Here is a 20,571-nt window from a genome sequence, read left to right on the forward strand (position 1 = left end):
CCACAAGTAGAGAATCCTGCGCCATCATGAAAGATCTCCAATAATGCAACCAAGGTCTGATGCAGCCAAAAAAAAAAAAAAAAAAACAACACTAGGAAGACAGAGGTGGGTGGGGCGGCAGGCTGCAGGTGATGAGGATGCCTCTTGGAGGAAGTGGCATTTGAGCCGAGATTTAAATGAAGAGGAAGCAGCCGCCTGGGTGTGCAGCAGAGAGTCCATGGGCTGAGGAGGCATGGTGAGCAGAGGCATGGGGCTGGCTGCAGGCTTAGCCTGTTTGAGAGAGGAGATAGGGCAGGTGTGGCAGAGACGGGGCAGAGGCAGGGAGAGCAGAAAGGGAGGAAGAAGAGCCTCAGATTAGCGCAAACAAAAAACCAAGTCCAGGCGCCCGCCTGTCCCCTAAACTTTGCCTGAAAGCTGAACTCTAGCGGCAGTCCTGAGCAACCTAAACCCCGATCCCCACTTTTTTCACGCACATTTTCAACACTGACTGGGGCTTATGATGGGCCAGAAACTCTATTACCTAAGAGAGAGTGGCAGTGACCCCAGGACCTCCCCCTCCCCCGCGTAGTAATGGACACTCAAAAGGTACGTTTACTATTAAAAAAAAAAAAACCAAACATAAAGTATACATTTCCTTTGGGATAGCACTTCAGAGGCTAACCCAAAATCAAATTTCTCTGCTTCAGGCTGTAAAAAAAAATTTTTTTTAAAAATCCACTCTGTGTGTTAACTGGTCATCTTACCCTGATCAGAGTTCTCATGGACAGTTAGGTTTACCTTTGATAAATAAAATATGGGCCAAGGAAGGAAATTTTCACTTAAAGTAGTTTGGTTTGCCTAGAAAACCTTTTCAAAGTGGGATCCATGGGAGATAATGGCTAGAGGTATCACACACACCCCCACCCCCAGCTGTGTTCCTGTATTTTGTTCAATATACTTGCACTGAGCAGCTACTGTGGATAAACAAGTCATAAACAAGATCATCACTGACTCGGAGAGTTCTAGGAGTGGGAGAATATCACAGTGGGTGCTCAGGTAAGCTCTGATCTAGCCTCCAGTTCTGACCTTCACTATTTGTTGTTGTTCAGTTACTAAGTCATGTCCGACTCTTTGCAACCCATGGACCGCAGCATGCCAGGCTTCCCTGTCTTCCACTGTCTCCCAGAGTTTGCTCAAACTCATGTTCATTGAGTCAATGATGCCATCTAACCATCTCATCCTCTGTCGTCCCCTTCTCCTCTTGCCTTCAATCTTTCCCAGCATCAAGGTCTTTTCTAATGAGTCTGTTCTTTGCATCAGGTGGCCAAAGTATTGGAGTTTCAGCTTTAGCATCAGTCCTTCCAATGAATATTCAGGGTCAATTTCCTTTAGGATTGACTGGTTTGATCTCCTTGCAGTCCAAAGGACTCTCAAGAGTCTTCTCCAGCACCAGACCAGCCCTAAACATGTAAATGAATAAAAAGCATAATGTGTGAAGCACAGTTGTGTCCAACTCTTTTGCAATCCAGGAATTGTAGCCCACCAGGCTCCTCTGTCCATGGAATTTTCCAAACAAGAATACTGGAGTGGGTTGCCATTTCCTCCTCCAGGGGATCTTCCTGACCCAGGGATCGAACCTGCATCTCCCGCATTGGCAGGCAGATTCTTTACTGCTGAACCACCTGGGAACCACCTGACTTTCACTGTGCCTCCAACCTAATCCCTAATTCTTCAGAGAGATGGCAATGCTGACCAAGGAACACAGAATTAGATGCAGAGCAACATCCCTGTGAGTTCACTTGTCCAGTTTCTAACACAGCTGTGTTTGTCCTGAGTCAGTGTGGCTGACCATGTTTCCCAAAGATGGTTGCAACATCCCCTCCACTCCCGTCCCCCACACTCTGGTCCTCCTCCATGCGCACGTCCCTCAAAACTGCAAGGGCTTATGACCTTTTAGACCAATGGAGTGACAGAAGCAACACCACGTGACTTCCAAGGTTAGGCCATAAAAGAGATGCACCTTCTGCCCTACTTGCTGGAATATTGGCTCTTGAGCCTCTGGTGGCTTCATAAGCTGACTGAAGGCGCTGAGGCTGCCTGCTGGGAGGAAGCTCAAACTGTCCTATCCAGGGAGAGGCCACACAGAGATGCCCTGACGCTACCTGAAGAGGGACGAAGGCCTGACCAGCACGTGGGTGTGTTAGCTCTCCTTCTGTGACAGCCCTAGCCGCAGTTTCACCGTATCCGCTCTAGAGCCAGAACTGCCAGCTGACTGTTTCCCAAATTCTTGACTTGCAGAGACCTGAAGAGATAATAAAATTCTCTTGTGGCCTCAAGTCGCTAATTATTGGGGGTGATTTGCTGTAGAGCAATAGGTAACTGCAACAGTCACAGACACGGGCGCTGACACTCCAGTTCTTTATATTAGACAGGCAGTCTCAAGCCGGCTGCATCCATCGGTGGTTGAATGTTTGGCTGAAATAAACTGTGAACCACTCTGGTCTTGGTTTCTAGATATTGCTCCCCCTAAAAGGAACCAGACTCCTCGGGAAAGTAGCTGCTTCTGGGTGTGGGACAGGACAAATACAAAGTAAGCCTGGGACATTTTTTTTTTTTCCGCCACAAAGGCAAGAAAGTACTCAAATACTAGTGGGGCCAGTTCCAAGGGACCCAGGAGCCAACTTGAAGGGGTTCTCATTGGCAGAAGTTGGGACAGTTGGAGGAATGACATGATGTTGGTAATGTGTGTGTGTGTGTGTGTGTGTGTGTGTGTGTGTGTGTGTGTATGAAGTAGTTCACAGTTTCAACATTAGATTTGTGCTATGTTTTTAGAGTTGACATATCTATGTGAAGCTGGGGTTTTGGCAGTTCTGTGATTAACAGCCAGCACTGCCCTGAAAATCTTTGTGGGACTGGAAATGAGGGTCGTGGTGTCTAATCTGATTCTGAAGTTTGAGAGGTTGTGCAAGTGCCCAACAGTTGCACACATCCTGTTAGTAAGCAGTTAGGATGAAACAAAATGTTTTCTCTTTTGATTTATGTGCATTACTTTTTCCATCGGTGCTAACTCTTACATCGTAAGGATCTAACTACTTAATAAATGGAAGAGTTAGGTATTCCTTTAGGGTCTTGAGGAATACCATGAAAAAATTACTGAGGCACTAAAGGTACTGTGAAATGAGGATGTTTCAGAACCTCTGCTCCAGACTTAATTTCCATCCTATAGAAAATAGGATTGAGGAACAAGTCAAAAGACACTATGAAGAAATAATCAGACAAATTCAGAAGGTAGAGCACTGACAAGGTTATTGGCCTGGTCTCTTTGAAAAGTCAGTGTCATGAGGGAGCAAAAAAAGGGTGGAGTAGCAGCTTTAGACTAAAACATATTAATGAGACATCACCTGTACTCAGTCCCTGGAGTCGTGTCTGGCTCTTTGTGGCCGTATGAACTGTAGCCTCCCAGGCTCCTCTGTCCATGGGATGCTCCAGGCAAGAGTACTGGAGTGAGTTGTCATGCCCTCCTCCAGTGGATCTTTCTGACGCAGGGATCAAACCTACGTCTCCTGTGTCTTCTGCATTGCAGGCGGATTCTTTACTGCTGAGAACGGGGGCGGGGGGGGGAGCCCCCAAACCAGGTGCACTTGTGTAGCGCTTGCTTGGATCCCTGTTTGAAAGACACTCTATGTGCAATTGGGAAAATGGAACTTAAACCTGATCTTAAAAACATTAGGGAATTAATGTTAGTCTTCTCTAGTGTGATAATATGATATTGTGATTATGTAGGAGAATGTTTTTACTCTTAGGAGATTCATGCTGGAATATTTACACCTGCAACTTAACTTTTAAAAAGTCGACATTTGAAATGTTAACAATTGTGGAACTGAAATGATGGGTGTGTGAAAGCTCATTGAAATTTGCTTTTCAATTTTCTATATATTTGACATTTTTCATACAAAATCAGGAGGGGGCAGGCCACTGAGAGAAGTAACATTTAGGGTAGTTGTTATTTGCTATGAACCCCTTTCCCCTCCTGCATAAATATTAATAATTTTTGCCTCCACATTCAAGATATCTCTCATCTCAAATAAAAATCACCCCAAAGTTCCTTTTTTTTCCTTTTCTCTTTCTTTCTTTCCTTTTATGGGCAGAGAAAGCTTTATTGCAGGGCCAAGCAGGGGACGGGTAATCCTCTCTCAAAAAACCTGAACTCCTGGGACTTCCCTGGTGGTCCAGAGGTTAAGAATTCACCTTGCAATACAAGGGACACAAGTTCGATTCCTGGTAGAAGAACTAAGATTCCACATGCCATGGAGCAGCTAAGCCTGAGCACCGAAACGGATCCCACATGCCAAAACACAAAGATCCCAAAAGAGGCAGCAAAGATCCCGAAAACCCTGTCTGCCCCGACTAAGACCCAACAACGCCAAGTAAATATTAAAAAACAAAAGTAAAAACCCCTGAACTCCCAAAGTTTCTGCCTTTGAGAACACATCTCCCAGCACCTCATTTTTTGTTCTTTTCAGCAAAACTCCTGAGACAATTGTGGGCTTCCCTAGTGGCTCAGATGGTAAAGAAGATATCTGCCTGCGATACAGGAGACCTGGGTTCGATCCCTGGGTCAGGAAGAGCCCCTAGAGAAGGGAATGGTAACCCACTCCAGCATTCTTGCTTGGAGAATCCCGCGGACAGAGGAGCCTGGTGGGCTACAGTCCATGGGGTTGCTAAGAGTTGGACAGGACCAAGCGGCTAACACTGTCACTCTCTGAGACAATAGGAAGACTCACTATCTCTACTTCTTCCTGTTCTCTCTTCAAACACAGCTGGGTTTCTGCCCCCGCCCCCACTCCCCACTCAGCTAAGCTGCCCTTGTCAAGGTCACCAAAGACCTCCATGTTGCAAATCTGTGGGCTCCTTCTAGACCCACATCTCACTCATCCACTTGCCAGCACTTAACAGAGCACCTCCTTGAAACCACTTCTTCTTTTGGCCCGAGTGTGGTCTTAGCCATACCCTCCACTTTCTTTTCCCCACCAGACTCCTTTGAGGGTCTCTGGATGTGGGAGGAGAGCTTCGGGGGCCAGGCTCTGTGTTCTGTTCTCTCCGGGGTGATCTCACCCAGCTCTCAGCTTTAAACCCAGTCAGTTGGTGATGCCCCCGTGGGTCTCCAGCCCTGACTCTCGTCAGGCAAGCTCACAGAGGACCACTGACCTCTCCAATGCAGCTTTCCACTCCCACCCCACCCCACACACCAGCTTTGCTTCCCGTCTTCCTTATCTCAGTAAATTGTATTTACCTTCCACCGAGTTGTTGAAAAAAGGATGTAGAGGGGACGTCCCTGGTGGTCCAGTGGCTAAGACTCTGAGCTCCCAATGCAAGGGGGCCTGGGTTCAATCCCTGGTCAGGGAACTAGATTCCACATGCCACACCCAAGACCTGGAACAGCCAAAATAAGTGAATACAGATTCTTTAAAAAGAATGTAGAAATTTTTCTCAGTGGGGCTCTTTTCTTCACCTGTAAACCCAACCCATCCAGTCCTGTGGCTCTTCCTCTAAAGAGGCTGCAGACTGTCCCTTCTTTCCATCTCTTCTGCCAGCGTGGTACCAAAACCAACACCCCCTCTCTCATGCCTGGCTCCAGGCCTCTTCACTAGACCGACTGTGGCCACTCCTGTCTCCCTACAACCTGTTCTCCACAGAGTGATCTTGTTAAAGTGTAAATTAGATCATGGTACCCTCAGCTTGACACTCTGAAGACTTGCACTCTGCTTCGAGATAAAACTGCAGTCTACAATGCCCCCTTGTCTATTTTCTTCATAGAATGTATTGATAACTGAACTTTTCTTCATTGTTTGTTTACCTGCTGTTCACTGACTATCTTCCTTCCCTAGAAGGTAGACTCCTTGAGGACACAGACCCGGTCTAGCCTCAGTGACTATTATATCCCCAGTGTCTAAAATGTGTCAGATAAAGTGTCTATTTTCATTACATTTGTTGAATATAATACATAATCCATCCAGTCTTCTGAGTAGTACACAAATGATTTTCTTGAAACAAAACCATCCCTCAACATAACAAAACGTGAACTGTGTTTGCTGCGTCTACTATGCGTTAGACAGGCACTTATGTTATCGCTTCTATAATCCTTCCCCAAATCACTCAAGGAAGATGCTATTATCTCTCCCCCATGTTTTACAGAGAAGACTCAAGTTCATAGAGGTGAATACTGATACAAGACCCCACAGTGAAGAAGCGTTAGATTTGGACTTCAGATCTGCTCTTTTTGAATCCAAAGCCCATGTTCTTCCTTCTCTGCCATGTTGTCTGGGACTTGACTGAATCACAGTTTCTTTTCATTATAAATCTAATACACTGGGAATTCCTGCTTATGGCCATGATGGGTTAACTGGTACCAGAACTGCCCTCCCAGGACAAAACTGGACAAAACACATGAGGCCACTATGTTCGGGCATGACTGACTCAATGGGCTTGTATTTGAGCAGGCTCTGGAAGATAGAGAAGGACAGGGAAGCCTGGCATGCTGCGGCCCATGGGGTCACAAAGTCGGACACAACTGAGCGACTGAAAACAGCATTTTTAGGCGTTGAGCAGATGGGAAGAGAACTCTGGTCCTATCACCTCTGCTACAACAAGATAATTTCACTCTTAGGTATTCAGCCCAAAGAAATGGAAATACGGATCCACACGTTCCACACAAAGCTCAGATAAACGACTTCCCTGGCGGGTCTCGTGGTTAAGACTCCAAGCCTCCACTGAAGGAAGTGTAGATTCCATCCCTGGTCAGAGAACTAAGATCCTTCATGCCTCGCGGTGTGGCCAAAATAAATAAATAAATAAAAGAAACGACTTCAAAAAAAAAAAAGGGCTTAGATAAATCTGTTTGAAGCATCTTTGTTAATAATAACATAAAACTGGAAATAACCCAGTTATTTTTTATCAACAATGGAACTTCTATCAACTTTTATCAACAATGGAACAGATACGCTAATTGTAGTATATTCATAAAATAGAATACTCTTTAGCAACACAAAGGAATAAACTATCGACAGATTCAATAACATGGATGAATCTCATAGATGTTATGTTAAGCAAGAAAAAAATAAACCAGACACAGAGAGTACATACTGTGTGATTTTATTTGCTCAGAGTTCAGGAAAAGGCAGAATTACTCTTCAGTAATAGAAATTGGAATAGTAGTTTCCTATGGGGGTTGGGGATTCCTTGGAAGGGAACTTTCTGTGTTGATGGAAAAGTTCTGTCATTCTGAATGAGGTGTTGGTTATGTTTGTACAGATTTGTCAAAACTCATGGAATTGTAAACTGAGCATCTGTGCATTTCACTGTATGTAAATTGTTCCTCAAAATAATTGATATAAAATGATAATAATTGATATAAAATATATAATCAACAAGGACCTAAAATATGGGCCTCCCCCGTGGCTCAGCAGTAGAGAATCCATCTGCCCATGCAGAAGATGAGGGTTCAATCCCTGGGTCCGGAAGATCCCCTGGATCTCCTGGAGAAGGAAATGGCAACCCATTCAAATAGTCTTGCTTGGGAAATCCCATGGACAGAGGAGCCTGGTAGGATATAGTCTGTGGGGTCATAATGAGTCAGGCATAACAAGGGAAAAGAATCTGAAAAAGAATCTATCTATCTATCGATCTATAACTAAGTTACTGTACTGAACACCCGAAACTGACACATTGTAAATCATCTATGCTTCAACCAAAATATATATAAATAATTCATTGGCTTCTACCTCATATAATTTACAAAAATTACATCTAGACTGGTTATATATGTGAACCTAAGAGGTAACACAAAAGAGCTTTTTTTTAAATTTTATTTTTTAATACCACTTGTCACTATACTGCGTTGCTTTTTAAAAGCGTATTTATTTTATTTTTGTTGCTTATTTGGCCATGTCAGGTCCCAGTTGCGGCATGTGGGATCTAATTCCCTGACCAGAGATTGAACCCGACTCCCTCTGCACTGGGAGTGTGGAGCCTCAGCCGCTGGACCAGCAGGGAAGAGGCAAAAAGAACCTATGGGGTTTGAGGTCAGGATAGCGAGTGCTCTTTGAGGGCGGGTGGTGCCTGACCGGGAGAATGAGAGGGCTTCTGGGGGCCTGGAAGTGCTCTTTCTTAATCTGGCAGCTGAGCACATGGACGTGTGCACCTTGCAGAAACTGACTGAGTTGGACACATATCACGTATGTCTTTTTCTCTGTGTATACTGCAGATATTTAAAGGTTTACTTTTTAAAGTATTATTTATTTATTGTATTTTTGACTGTGCTGGGTCTTCGTTGCTGCGCTGGCTTTCTCTACAGGCTTGTCGTTGCATTGGCTTCTCTTGTTGCTGATCACAGGCTCTAGGACACTTGGGCTTCGTTAGTTGCGGCTCCTGGGCTCCAGAGCACAGGCTCAGTAGTCGTGGCACAACAGCTTAGCTGCTCCGTGGCCTGTGGGACCTTCCCGGACCAGGGGCCGAACCTGTGTCTCCTGCATTGGCAGGCAGATTCTTTACCACTGAGCCACCAGGGAAACCCTATAATACATATATTTAAAAGGTTTACTTTTCAAAGTAAACTAACTCACGACTGTATGAGTTTTCTATTGCGGCTGTAACAAACTACCATAAACTTAGTGGCTTGAAAGACACAGATTTATTCTCTCACAGTTCTGGAAACCAGGAGCCTCAAATCGGTCTCGCTGGGCTAGAATCAAGGTGTGTTCCTTCCAGAGGCTGAAGGGAGAGTCTGTTCCATAGCCCTTTGCAGCTTCCAGAGGCGTCTGTATCCCTTGGCTTGTGGCCCCACCCTTGGCTTCTGTTGTCACATCACCTTCTGTGACTCTGATCCTCCAGCTTCCTCTTACAAGTCCCCTTGTGACCACACTGGGCCCCACTGGATAATCTAGGATATGCTCTGCTTTTCTAATCTGTATTCATTTATTTGGCTGCACCAGGTCCTAGCTGTGGCATGTGGGATCTTTAGTTGGGGCATGTGAACTCTAAGTTGCATCATGTGGGATCTGATTCCCTGACCAGGGATCGAACCCTGGTCCCCTGCATTGGGAATGTGAAATTTTAGCCACTGGACCACAGGTGAAGTCCCTCTTCTCTTTTTCAAGATCCTTAACTTCGTTATTGGAGTAGGAAATGGCAACCCATGCCAGCATTCTTGCCTGGTAAATTCCAGGGACAGAGGAGCCCGGCGGGCTACAGTCCATGGGGTCGCAAAGAGTCAGATATGACTGAACAACTGAGCATGACTTCATCATATCTGCAAAGTCCCTTTTGCTACATAAATCCAGGGATTAGGATGTGGGCATCTTTATACTCTCTGCCACGACAAGCATGAGAGCGCGGGGGGAGAACAGAGAATTATACATTAAAACAAAATGTCCACCATCCAAATCACGGCTTAACAGTTTGATGCATTTCCACTTAGTCTTTAGAAGCATAGTTATCTTCATACTTCACATAAAATGTGAGCATTCTGCTTTTGTTCACTGAACATTGCCTCACCAGCATTTCCATGCTAATACATATTCTTCTAAATGTCATTTTAAATGGCTGTGTAATATTCTATTGAGTGGATGCAGTAGAGTTAACCATTTCCTTCTGGTTGGGTATGCTGGTAATTTCATTTTTAAAATACCATTATAAACAACATCATGATGAACCTCTTTGTATATGAGTCTCTTGACTTGCAGGTGGATCCTCAGGCTGTGAGAGCGTGAACATTTTTCCTGAACTGACATCTAGTGCCAACTTGCTTTCCGAAAGGGTGGTGGCAATTTACATTCCAACACCGAGGAGTATGGGCATGAATATCTGTTTTGCTGTACGCTCACCAGCATTCAGTAGAACCTTAAAATTTTTTTTTTGCTCATCTGATGGGCAAAAAATAACAACCCACAAAGTTGTTTTAAAGCTATGCCCTTGGGTTTTATCAGAAGGAACAAAACAGTTAATGTGAAAAGTCATTTTGCCTCTTGCTGCAGTTTTCTTAATCACCCAGTAATTCAACTCCTAGGGAATTATATTAAAGAAATAATCAGGGAAGGAGGTTTAAGAGGGAGGGGACATGTGTATACCTATGGCTGATTCATGTTGATATACGGCAGAAACCATCACAATCTTGTAAAGTAATTATCCTCCAATTAAAAATAAAACAAAAGACTCTAAAAAAAGAAGAAATAATCAGAGAAGTAGACAAAAATACTCATGCAAAGATGTGTATCATAGCATCATTTGTAAAAAAATTTGGAAGCTTAAATGTTAAAAATTAGTAGAGGATGTGTGATCCAGGATACTGTACCTGTATCCTGTTGTTTTCATTCTGAATCACTCTTGCCATATCTATTTATTAATCATTCATTCAGTCATCTCATACATGGACTAAGTTCTGTGCGGTCGACTGGGGATACAGTGATGAATGAAAGGTCAGGGAACAAAAAGCTGCCCTCGTGAAGCTTACAGTGTTGTCGAGGTGAGGAACCTACTTCACTGAAGTTGAAATGGAGACCATCTGTGCTTTTACAAATCCAACTTCCAAGCCTCTAGTTAATCTGCTTGTTTATTACTCCCTGGGCTAGACTGCAGTCTCCTTGAGGGAGTGTAGTGGGTCTCTGCTGTCTTGTCAGCCTGGCGAGGAGTTCTTCCTCTTTCTAGTAATAGCAATGTAATTTCCACTGGGAACTCTCCCTTGTTCTACATTCATTCTATGGGATTTCAGTGGCATTAACCCTTCCTAGGTATTAGGAGAAGGTGCATGACCTAGGAGCTTCCTTGATGGCTCAGATAGTAAAGAATTGGCAATGCAGGAGACCCAGGTTCATTCCCTGGGTTGGGGAGATCCCCTGGAGAAGGAAATGGCAAGCCACTCCAGTATTCCTGCCTGGAGAATCCCATCAACAGAGGAGCCTGGTGGGCTACGGTCCATTGGGTCACAAAGACTCAAACAGCACTAAAGCAACTGAGCACACGCACACGCATGACCTAGGTCTGGTGTCTCCCAATCCCGAGACCTTTTCTGGGGTTACTTGGCTCGATCCTGGGCTGGGTTAGCTGGTAGAAATGAAACCTAGAAGTGCCAGTGACCATCCTGCTTCCCTTGGGTTCGCTGCACAGGCTTGGGCAATTGGAGCCCTTCACACGTTCAGCCTCTGCTTCTCTTGCCAAACCTATGTCCTGGGTTCAAGACTGTGCCAGCTGGATGGAAGGGCTGCCGTTTTGAAATGACCTACCCAGAGTTAGTGGCTTTTTGGTAATCTGTCCATCCCAGGAGCCTTTTATTGTTGTTGTTGTTGTTTTGTAATTTCCCCATACAACATCTGGTGACCCTGCCCTACTGGAGAGGAAGCTGCCTGAGAATGAAGCCACAGAGAGGAAAGCAGACGGGAGAAAAGGGGAGTCACACTCCCAACAGTGATGTCTGAGTGCCTGATCCAGCCATTCCTGATGCTGGAACTAGTCTTGAACTTTCCAGTTACATGAACCAAGAAATGCACACTCTCTCTCCATTTTATTTTATGTTTTTGCTTAAACCAGTTTTCACTGAGGTTCAATTACTTTCAAGTGTGACAGAAGTGAAGGGTATTGTGAGGGACTTCCTGCTATCTTTTCTCATACAGCTCAGCATGCTCTCATTTCCCCTCCATGGGTTGTCAGCTTACTTAACTCTGAAATGAAAGAGCTGGGACTTCCCTGGTGGTCTAGTGGTTAGGACTCTGAGCTTCCACTGCAGGGGGCATGGATTTGATCCCTGGCCGGGGAACTAAGATTCCAAATGCTGTGCGGTATGGCCAATAAATAAAATAAACAAAATGAAAGAGTCTAATCAGTGGCCCTTCATGTTTCAATGCTGATCATATATACTCGACTTGAGAGAAATCTTGTTGCAGAGGAACTAGGGAAGGCAGAGTTTATCGACCCCACTCCACACTGCTGAAATAATGGCAGCTGGGGGCGATTAAGCGATTGTTCAAAATCACATAAAACAGGCACACACAGCTCCTGGGGTTCAGACCTTGGGCTACACGGCTCCGTGTCCTGTGCTCCATTGACAGGTGTGGAAGCTGAGATCGGTACAAAGGAAGCAACTTTAAAATCACAGAGAATGGCAAGAGGATTAATTAGTGGCAGGCTCTCTCTTTTTTTTCTCTGTAAATGAGAAGTTCTTTATTGACAAAGGAAAAAAGGTACCTACACAATAGAGAAATCAGCAGGGCACCATTTTTTTAAAAAAACTTCTTACTTTGTTTTGGAGCATAGCCAATGAACAATGTTGTGATAGTTTCAGGTGGATAGCAAAGAGACTCAGCCATCCATATACAGATATCCATTCTCCCCCAAACTCCCCTTCCATCCAGGGCAGTGGCAGGCTCTTTTGATCTTCATCCAGTAATTTTTCGGGGGGCTGCTCTGGGTCTCTGTTGTGGTTCGAGAGCTTATCATTGCAGTGGCTTCTCTGGCTGCGGAGCACAGACTTGAGGCCCACAGGTTCCGGAGCTGCAGCGCGTGGTCTCTACAGCGTAGGCTTCAATAGTTACGGGGCATGGGCTTAGTCGCTCTGGGGGATGTGGAATCTTCCCAGCCCAGGGACTGAACCCGGGTACCCTGGTTGGCAGGCAGACTCTTATCCACTGCGTCATCAGGGAAGTCCCTCCACTTGGTGCTTTTGCCTCTGCATTGTGCTGCCCCGTGGCCGGGAGCAGCCATAAAGGCATTTTGGGAAAAAGAAAGTCAACATACATTTCTCCCACAGGGCTCACCAAAACTTAGTTGACTGGTGTATAAGTGTTGATAGGATGTGGAAAGCCCTCTGTCCTAGGCTTGCAGAAGTGAAAACTGGTGTCACACTATCTCCACACCCTTGCCGTGACATCATCCCTGTCCCTTAGTAGTCACGTGACTTGCTTTGGCCAGTGGCTTGTGGGTGGGAACAGTGGTGTGTAAATCTGGGACGTGATTGGCTTAGCTTGCTGCCATTAGTTCTCTGTGACTCTTCTCTGGCCATGAGATTCCTGCTGTAGGTGCTGACCCTCCTTGGCCTGGGCCCTAGGATGAGATACTTGGAGCAGACCTGAGCCAGCCGGACCTGCAGCCCACCGCAGACCAGCCCTAGATAAGCCAGACTCCATCAACCATCACAGGATTATTATTTGAAGTTGCTGAGCTTTTGATACTCACCAAATGGCAGTAGTTGGAAGTTATAGAAAGTGTTTATTTAAAATTAAAATGAATATACTCACATAACCTGATGATTCTGCCTGTCCTTATAGACCCAGAGGAAACACACATGTACCTGAGAAAAAAGATGTTCATGGCAACATTGTAAGAGCAAAGAAACCCAAAATAACCCAAATGTCCAGCAACAGGAGAACGGATAAAGAAACACGAGTTTTTTGGAACACCACTGCGGCTCTTGAAAGAAATGGTACAGAGCTATTTAAATAAAGCTGGATGGATTTCCAAGACATATTGTTGAGTTAAAAAAGCAAGCTGCAGAACAATATGTACAGTATGATCCCATTTATGTTAAAACACACTCACATGCTTGCTCAAAACAATACTACTCATTTACTATACAATACTATGCACACACTATATTACTAGATATATGCACACACTTATAGACAAAGACCTAGAAGGACTCACCATAAATGGATAACAAAGGTTACTTCCAGGGAAGAAATTGCAATTATAGAGAGGTGATCAAAGGGGACTTGAGCTTGATCTATTACACAGTTTTTAAAAAGCAAGAACACTCTATCTATACATTACTTGTACATTTGAAAAAATAAATAATTTTCTAAAAGGGAAGAAATATATATGAATATATGTACATGGTATACTGTGAATATAAACCTAAGGTTCTATTTTTTAAAATATTACATCTTGGGTTTTTTTTTGGCCAGGCCACCTAGCACATGAAATCTTAGTTCCTTGACTGACCAGGGATCGAACAAACCCTCACTCCCTGCATTGGAGGCATGTGGTCTTAACCACTGGACTGCCTGGAAAGTCCCAAAGTATTTCATATTTAAAAAAAAAAAAATTCTCCCCATTCTTTTAAAATAATTATTTATTTATTTATTTTGGCCTTGCTTGTGGCATGTAGGATCTTAGTTCACTGACGAAGGATCTTAGTTCCCTGACCAGGGACTGAACCCGTCCGTGCCCCTGCCTTGGAAGCACAGAGTCTTAAGCACTTGACCACCAGAGAAGTCCCCTCCCTGAGGTTCTATTTTAAATGTCTTTTAGAGGCAGACAGGCCTGATTTCTAATCCCACTTCTGCCACCAGTTGTGTGACACATTACCCCATCACTCTGAACTTCTGTTTTCTCATTTGTAAAATGGGGATATTTGTTTCTCATTTGTAAAGTGGGGATATTAAACAGGGTTGTCATAAAAAGTAAATAATAATGTATATAAAGTTCCAAGGATAGTGTCTGAGAGGTAGTATGTATTCATTTCAATGTTAGCTCCCTTCCCGTCCATTTCCCAGCCCTTCCTCACCCTAACCTTGCTTCTAACCCAGCAGCCAGAAAACGATGACTGCTTTCTGGTGCCTCCTTAGCATTTACCCCTGCTGCAGTAGGCATAATGATGGCTTCCCAAAGATGTCCTAATCCCCAGGACCTGTGAATATGTCAGGTTAGATGGTAAATTGGGATGAAGGCTGATGAAGAAATTAAGGTTGCTAATCAGCTGACTTTAAGATAGGGAGACTAAGGAACTTCCCTGATGGGCCAGTGGTTAAGACTTCGGGCTTCAATGACAGAGGGCATGGGTTCAATCCTTGGTTGAGGAACTGCTGCAAGGTGCTACATGCTGCAAGGTGAAGCCAGAAAAGAAAAGAAGACAGGGAGAGTAGCTGAGAGTATTCAGGTGGGTCTAATGTAGTCACATGGGGCTTCCCTGGTGGCTCAGACACTAAAGACTCTGCCTGTAATGTAGGAGACCTGGGTTCAATCCCTGGGTTGGGAAGATCCCCTGGAGAAGGAAGTGGCAACCACTCCACTATTCTTGCTGGAGAATTCCACGGACAGAGGAGCCTGGAGGGCTACAGTCCGTGGGGTTGCAAAGAGTGGGACATGACTGAGTGACTTTCACTTTCAATGTAATCACAAGGTCACTTCCACCAGGAAGGGAGAGCCTGTGTGAAGATGAAGCCAATCAGAGGAAGTCAGGGCTCACCAGAGGCACCCAGATAACATGATGTGAGTGTCTGAACCTGTCCTTGAAGTTTTGGGGGTGGCCATGACTTTTCATTTATATGAGGCAATAACAATCCATCTTCTTTTTTTTCTATTTTTTTTCCCCAGCCAGTCTGAATTGGAGTTCTGTCTTTTGCAAATGAAATAATCCTTTGAGAATCTGATGAACTAGCAACCCTTTCCCTAGAGACAAACACTTGTGGACAAAACTTTGTATACAATTTCAGGGGAACTTTTGACCCCCTGAAGTCTGGCCCCAGGTTATAAAGTCCTGCTTAGTTCTAAACAGACTGCCAGGGAGGCATCAAAAGGAAGAAGACAATCTTCAAGGAGTCCAGGATCCCTCCCTCCATTCCTGGAGAGGAGCTTTGGGTCACAGACAAAGGACTGGATCAAGGAATTGAAGGTGGGAGTTCTCTATACATAAGGTTCTTTGGGATAACTTCAGTCTTAGCTTCTTTGAAGGAAATCTCTCAGCCAGAGGGAAGATACAAGATGGGAGAAGATTCACCATCTCTTGACTCTCCCTCCTGGACTCTTTTTTTCCCCACACTTGGGACAACCAAAGGATCAGAGTGGTACAGTGACTTGCCTGAGATACACAGCAAATACATATAGAAGTCTTGAATTCTGGCCTAGTGAGCTCTCGGCTTCTCGTTCCTCTTAGAGTAAAAGGGAAGCACCTCACTGCGGCCACCAGGCCCTATACAATTTGGCCCCTGCCTCTCTGCCTCCATTTTGAGCCTCCCCTCCCCGCTCCTTCACTACGCCCCCTCTGGCTTTTCTGACTTTCTTTCCTTCCCTCAAACATACCAAGCACGCGCTTTCCCCCTGCTCTCCCTTCTGCCTGGAACCAATACTGGATAACGCAAGAGGCAGAACAAGTCCACGTTCAAGGGCCTGCAAAGCATGGGCTCTGTCCTTCAACAAGATTTTTACGGGGCAACATCGGCTCCCAGGCCTTTTCTGGGACAGAGCCCCGCCACACCCCCGACCCCGGTCCACCTGTCAGTCAGCCCCGCCACTCCCGACCCGGATCCATCAGTCTGTCAGGCATCCCCCTTGTGCCTGTCGCCTAACACCTCGCCTCAGGCCCTTCCCCGCCTATTATCGCTCCCTCAAGGTAAAAGAAGACAGAAACACGAGGGCCCGCACACCATCCGCTGCACTGAGAAAGTGCGCGCGACCCGCCAGCGGGCTCGCAGGGGCTCACGCGGGCTCGCCTTGGAGCTTGTGCCCTCCAAGGCTCCGCAACTGGCGACCTCACTCCCCCAGGTTCTGCGCGGCCTTACTGGCGGCCTTCAGCAAGCACGCGCTCGCCGGCGTGGCCCCGCGTTGCTGAGCGCCAGGTGGCGCTCACGCGTCCGAGCTCGGGGACCCAGCCAACCCTACGGGGACTCGTGTTGTCATGGCAACTCTACTCCGTCTAATGGGATACCTGCGCTATTAGGTTGGGTCCGCTGACCTGATTGGATGGCTGTTGAGTTCATTCCTGTATCTGATTGGATGCCAGGTACTCTTGCTCTTTCCTTCCCCTCAGAATCTCTTTCTCCGGGTCGGGTTTCTGGAGATGGAAAGTGGCTTGAGTCGCCAGGGGGCGTGAGGGGCGTCGCACCCGGCATTGGAACTTGGCCCAAGTCAGCTGACCGGATTGACTCCCTCTCAGATACAGCCTCCCATTCCTCCGCCAGAGGGCGCCACAGCGTGCCGGGGGCCTTGGAGGCCTTGGTGACTGGTGACGCCACTGCCAGGCCATTCTTGATTGGTTACATCCCTCCGCTCTGGCCGTCAAGAGAGACCTGGAGAACGGTGTCATAGGCAGAAAGATATTGTGTTCAGGAATAAGGAATGACCTTGGACTCAAATACTTAAGTGTGCAGAGGGCAGTCACCTTTATTATCCTTTCCAACCTCCATAATCGCCCGCAGACGTGCAAACTATTGTTAGAGGGGACGCCCACCTGCAGCTATGGACCCATATAATAGACACCTGTGGTTTTTGCCTGATTGGCATCTGTTCTGTTTAAAAGAGATTAATAGGCTTTTTTTTTCCAAAGCAGCTTTAGGTTTACAGGAAAAAATTGAGCTTAATAAAGTACAGAAATTTCCCATATACCCTAATGGGAAACTCTGTACCCTAATTCAACACTCCCTAACACGCCCTCTCCTAATTCCCTTTATTATTAACATCCTGCATTAGTATGGCATATTTATTACAACTGAAGGAAAACACCGTATGAGTCCACTTACATGAGGTACCTAGAGTAGTCAAATTCATGGGGACACATAGTAGAATGGTGGTTGCCAGGGGCTGAGGCAGCGAGGGTGGTGGGGGTGAGGAGTTGTTTAATGAATATAAAACTTCCATTTTTGCAAGATAAAAAAGTTCTGGAGACTGGCCGCACACCAGTGTGAATCTACTGAACACTATTGCACTAAACCTTCAAAAGCGTTTAGATGGTAAACTTTACGTTATGTGTATTTTACTGTAACTTAAAACAACGCACCAATTTTAAGTGTATTCTTCTATGAGTTTTGACAAGTATATACAGTGTATGGCCATCTTCACAATCAAGATATAGAACAGTTTCTGGCTTCCCTGGTGGCTCAGTGGTAAAGGATCTGCTTGCCTTTGGCAGGAGACATGGTTTCAATCCCTGGTCCGGGAAGATCCCACATGCCTCAGAGTAGCTGAGTCCATGCACCACAACTTTGGAGCCCGAGCTCTAGAGCCTGTGAGCTGCAACTACTGGGGGGTTGCCCAGAGCCTGTGCTACACAAGAGAAGCCAAGCAATGAGGGGTCCTCGCCCTGCAGCTAGAGAACACAGCTAGCTCTCCACAACTAGAGAAAAGCCCTCAAAGCAATGAAGACCCAGCACAGTCAAATAAATAAAGAAATAAAATTGTTTTTAAAAACTCAGAGCATTCCTTAAAAAAAAAAAAAGGTTGCTCTGTACATGTATATAATCAATCCCCCATCCCCACTCCCTTGGCCTCAGGCAACCCTAATCTGACTTCTATCTTATAGATTAACAGTCCCTACAATTTCATAGAAATGGAATCATACAGTTTGTACTCCTTTCTGCCTGGCTTCTTTCACAAGACTCACTGTTTTTGAGGTTTATCTGTGGTGTTACATATTATCAGTAGGTACTTCTTTTAATTGCTGAGTAGCATTCCATCCTACCAACATACAATTTGCTTACCCATTGTTTAGAAAGTTCCCATTGTTTCTAGTTTTCCAGATTGGGGTTGTGATGAATGAAGTTGTTGTGAATGTTTGTGTGCACATGTGTTCTTACTTCTCATGGGTAAATACTTCAGAATCCCTTTGCTGAGTCACATGGTAAGCTTATGTCTCACTTTATGAAAAACTGATGAGATGTTTTTCCAAAATGGTTGCAGCAAGTTTAATGATGACCCTCAAAATATATTTTCCTAACTCCCCAGAATCTGTGATTGGCACCTTACTTGGAGTCTCTGCAGATGTATAATTGAAGTACGGATATCGAGATGAGATTGTTCAGGATTTAGACTGCTCCTTAAATCCAATGACAGGTATCTTTATAAGAGAAAGGAGGGAAAAAACATACCTGGATGACTGTAACCAACTGATGTTATTCAAAGCAAACTGGTGATAAAAAATTGCCCTGCTTACATTTCCTTACCCTGAAACATCATTTTCCCTTCTAGAACACCTGGTCCTTAATATATTAGGTCATCATGAAAGTGATTATGAAGATCTCTAATGCACAACTATATTCTAATCATACATAATTATTAGCAATTACAGTCAGCATTATTATCCATATTAATAGCTAACATTTGAGTCAGTTGCTATATACCAAATACCACGCTAAGTGTCTCATGTGTATTTTCACTAATCTGCATAACATTCTTGTGAAGTAGGCATTATCATTTCTCTACCTTACAGTTAAAGAAATCAGGGCATGAATAGGTTATCTACTTTGCCCAAAGTCACAGAGATAATATGTGAGGAGAAGGAATTTGAATCTAGGCTCAAATTCAAAGCTTGCTTGTAGGGAATTCTAGTGGTTGGGACTCTCTGTACTTCCACGGCAGGGGGCACAGGTTTGATCCCTGGTCGGGGAACTAAGACCTCACATGCCACAGGTCATGGTCAAACAAAACAAAACAAAACAAAAAAGCTCACTTGTGTACCAGATGAACTTGCTGGTACGTAGTGGCGTCATCAAAGACGGCAAAAAGAATGAGCTAGCAGCATGCTCAGTAGAGTATGACATTCATTTAAAGGAAAAGTTTGGCATGATGCACTGTCTTCTTAAGGATATTTTCAGGGTATTTGTTAGGTTAAAATTAACTTGCAATTGGATGCTAACAGGCTGCCCTGTTAACCTTCAGTTCAGTTCAGTCGCTCAGTCGAGTCCAATTCTGAGACCCCATGGACTGCAGCATGCCAAGCCTCCTTGTCCATCATCAACTCCAAGAGTTTACTCAAACTCATGTCCATTGAGTTGGTGATGCCATCCAACCATCTCATCCTCTATCGTCCCCTTCTCCTCCTGCCTTCAATCTGTCGACTAAAAAAGATGTACTACTTGAGAGTTGTGAGTTAAGTTTTATTTGGGGCAAAATGAGGACTGCAGCCCTGGAGGCAGCATCTCAGATAGCTCTGGGAGACTGCTCCAAAGCGGCAGTGGGGAAAGTCAACATATAAAGTTTTGGTGACGGGGGTGTTCAGTGCCATGAAGCACTCATTTTACGAAAGTCTTCCTGTTAGTCATGAGGACTTGATATTACCATGAAGGGATTTAATGTTTCTCTAGATATGAGGAGATGCAAGGATTGAGATTATAAAATCTGTTCCTAAAAATATCCAACTATCTACAGACGTGTCCTACCAGATTCCCTGGAGCACAGAGTGCTTCACTCCACCCTGAACTCCCTTAGGGGTTGTTGAAGGTCAACAGTTATAGCAGCATGGGGTTCAGTCTCCGTAGAGGCAGATGGCAAATGCCTTGTTGTTCAGTCATTGGTAATGCTCTTGGTAACTGCCAATTTGTAGTTGACAAATCTTTCCCACCATCAGAGTCTTTTCCAATGAGTCAGTTCTTCGCATCAGGTGGCCAAAGTGTTGGAGTTTCAGCTTCAGCATCAGTCCTTCCAATGAATATTCAGGACCTATTTCCTTTAGGATGGACTGGTTGGATCTCCTTGCAGTCCAAGGGACTCTCAAGAGTCTTCTCCAGCACCACAGTTCAAAAGCATCAATTCTTCAGCAATCAGCTTTCTTTATAGTCCAACTCTCACATCCATACATGACTACTGGAAAAACCATAGCCTTGACTAGACGGACCT

The sequence above is a fragment of the Cervus elaphus genome, chromosome 4 (genome assembly GCF_910594005.1).
Source record: "Cervus elaphus chromosome 4, mCerEla1.1, whole genome shotgun sequence".
NCBI classification, from domain to species: Eukaryota; Metazoa; Chordata; class Mammalia; order Artiodactyla; family Cervidae; genus Cervus; species Cervus elaphus.